Source organism: Solanum verrucosum, unplaced genomic scaffold, assembly GCF_900185275.1.
Source record: "Solanum verrucosum unplaced genomic scaffold, falcon-dt-bn FXZP01000308.1, whole genome shotgun sequence".
NCBI lineage: Eukaryota > Viridiplantae > Streptophyta > Magnoliopsida > Solanales > Solanaceae > Solanum > Solanum verrucosum.
In genome coordinates, this window is record NW_026020574.1 from 435,076 (window position 1) to 438,583 (window position 3,508).

A 3,508-nucleotide genomic window follows, 5' to 3' on the forward strand; every position below is an offset into this window, starting at 1 on the left:
GTACGCTACATGATTAATGTATCAGTCAGTCAATTTATGAATATTCAAGAAATCAACATTTGAGTGATGCTGATGGTCACCGATATTAAAAAGCCTATTCAAAGGGGATCAATTATTCTAGTTGTCTAAGAGCTGACAATTTACAAAACTCTGATTTGAATTGTAATATCCTTACTATTGCACAAGCTATGCGCATCCTTGATAACAACTCTCCATAAAACAATAAAATAAAAGACTCCAAAGTTAGAACAAGCAAAATTGGGAGCAACTTGATTGAGTAATTGAATAGCGGCGGCAACATCTTCATGTTTGTGGTCAATTAGGAAACCCTACAAACAAAACAAAAATTTGTTAATGTCAATCGAGTTCAAGACCACATCTGCTCCAGTGCTTGGATAAATTAGCCGAAAGCAAAAGATGTTAAATAGTAGGTGCAGGTTCATCATGTTGCACTTGCAACTTGTAAGCAATTAGAAAGATAGCAGACAGGAGTTTCATCATCAAGTAATAGAAACCAATCAACTAGTCAATTTTGCTAATCAATGTTAATTAAAGGAGTTCCTCAATCATCTTTTACATTGATGTTGCGTTGTACCATTATCCAACCTGCTCTGAGGCTGTCAAAAAGTACAGGGACTCTGTAGTAGCAACTATGTATTGAACTTGATAGCCAGCCCATATATCAGTAAGGTTTGTTACATACCTATTGCTGCCTACTTCAATTCAATTTAAGAAGATGGGAAAGAGAAGGTGCTACTACTCACAACGATCCAGACACACATTCTTTCGGCAGGTAAGTGACAATGGTGTTAAATGCAAGAAAGCACCAAAAATATGTCTATAAGTCTACTATCAAGACCTCAAATATTTTGCTAACCGCTTCTCTAGTAGGCTATATGCTACGAATTTTTATACCCTTAGCGGTAACTCAGTTTTGTGTTGAAACAAGAAAGGGAGGCATGTAAATACATCAAAACTAAGAAAATGAATTACCTTAGCACATGAAAGTCCACTTCCACGAGTATGTTCCTTCATGGTTTCTGATCATATCTTTTCAATTTTCCACAAAGCATCCACATCTCCTGCAGAGAAGCAAAGATGCAGTCAACAATAATGTGCCAAAGCCTTAGCAGTAAGATTTAGTGTTTGTTTGGAACCTATTATCCATTACAACTGAAGCAACTAAGTAATTCACCCTATTAAATTGAAGTCACTCATGCAACAAAAAAGAAGAATGAGATATAAAGTTCTATATCTTTTGAAAAGTTTTTTAAAAAAAAAAAAGAACAAGTACCTATTTTTGAGGCAAATTCCATCCAAGTGTCCAAGGAAATCATTCGTAGCTTCACTCCTGCCTTGACAAACCTTTTACCATAATTACATATCAAGTCCCAGTTATAAGTTTGGGAGCAAATGCTGCAGTAAGCCAATCCAACAAGTAAAAAGATATGTTTAGAAAGAATGAAGTGTATAAGGAAAACTTAAGCAACAGGGTTCAGACATTACATAGCACTAATAAAACTGCTGTTACTTTTTCTTAATCATTAAAAAATATGTAGTAACTTATGTACAGGAGGTAGCACACTACATGTTGTGTAATGAGCGGAAAATTTCAGCAAAATATCTACAAAATTTCAGTAAAAATTAGATTATACCACGACGCCTTCGTAAAGAAGCGGAGATAAAGGTCAAATATGTTGTTGGATTTCGACATGTTATTTATCTTCTTTCATCAGAGTGAAAGTTGATTGTCGGTCAGAATTGCTTTCTTGGTAAATATATCCTTTTTGATTTATGGAAAGGCTACTTTATGTATTTCAAGTTTTGCTCAACACTTTATACAATGAATGCTGATATGGCACATATATATATATATACAGTAAATTCATTGGTCCACTACCTTCAACCGCTGAGGACTATGTATCTTCCATTCAGAAGTTCTTTCCTTCCATAATTGACACCAAAATACTCTTGAATGCAAACGGTGTTTTTCGACAGAGTGTAAATAAAAGCAACACCTCACTATCCAGAGCATTTGTCTCTATTTGTCCTCAAATTGCTTTAGGTGTCAAAACATTTGGTTTGGCTGATAGACCGTGTGTAGAAGTGGAGGTTCGAGTAGATGAAAAAAGGTTCACTACCAATCCTACTCTATTCTTGGTACTGAATCAACGTGATGCTATTATGTTACTTTACTATATGCTTACCATTTCCATTTGCCTGGCTGTTTCTAGACAATTGATTTTAATTTACATCTTTTACGCATATCTTTCTTTTTCTCCTGTTAGAATTCTGCATGTGATGTTATGTGTGTCTCAACTGTGTTTGCTTTGCCTCTTCAGTACACTTGATTAGCTAGAAAATCTTCTGCCTCTTGCAGTACAACACTCCTATAGCTTAAATTTATTGCTCTGTATCTCAATTTATAAGATTAAAATTAACAATGTGAATAATCCTTGTCACTAATTTTAGCTGATTTGCAGATCCTCGAAGTGGAACTCAGGAGCTAAGCATGAAGTTGGCTATGATGCATTCATGACTGGGTGCATTTTTGCACAGGCGTGCAATCATCTAGGCATTGATTTCACCCTCCATGTGCTTGCTAGAGATTTAGCCAAGGAGACAAAGCTTCAAAATTATATCAATCGCCTTTACCTTAGCTGGGTTAGTGGAGACATCATTGATCTAAGTACTGGGAAATGTACAACAGACTCAGCTTCTAGTAATCTCAAAAGTCGGTACTAGGATATTTGATTTCCTAGCATCATTCTGTTATGGGGATTTCCATCTAAACTAAAAGCTAGTGAGATAAGAGCTTGTATATCAAAAGCCTTTGGCCCAAATTCTATTTCTGTTGTGTACCATTTAGATGAAAGCGCTGTCTTTATTCAGTTTACCAAGCCAGAACTGGTTTCCAAGTTTCTGGAAATGAAGGAAACTCTAAGTAGGATCAGTGATCCAATTTCAATGTTGCATCCTCTTCCAAATATTCTGAACGGGGAATACACTCATCACGCAGCTACATACGATGTATATCAACAAATATGTAGTCCATCCACCTCAAAGAAATTATTCGCAAATCAGGCTGAAGCTGTTGGTATCAAACACAAAACAGTGTCGTCCAGGGCAAAAGGGGAAAAAAAGGGAAACCAGGTATTTGACAAAGAAAACGAAGTAAGGATGTTTGATGAGAAAGTAGATGATCAGATGAGTCCATCACATGGCTACTCTGAAACAGATAGGTCAACGGAGTCTTTTTATCTAGATGAAGTTCTGGCAAGCAAATAGGAGTAGTTATTCCTAATTTATGTAGTCAAATTTCATGTATATATAGATCATTTTTGGCGAGAATAGAGATTTGTTTCTCTGATACCTACAGCTTTCATTCTGCTGTATTTTTGCTGATATTCGTAACATGTATAGTGAGGTTGTGTAACTTAGATTATCAAAGAGCTAAAGATCAATTTATCATTGTAATGCTTCTTCATGAGCATACATCAATCTATTT

The 3,508-nt window shown here is 35.6% G+C and overlaps 1 pseudogene; it reads left to right on the plus strand.

Annotated features, from left to right (window-relative positions):
* The first annotated feature begins 736 nt into the window (after positions 1-736).
* On the plus strand, positions 737-3,288 carry LOC125811246 (poly(A)-specific ribonuclease PARN-like; annotated as a pseudogene).
* Positions 3,289-3,508: the final 220 nt, after the last annotated feature.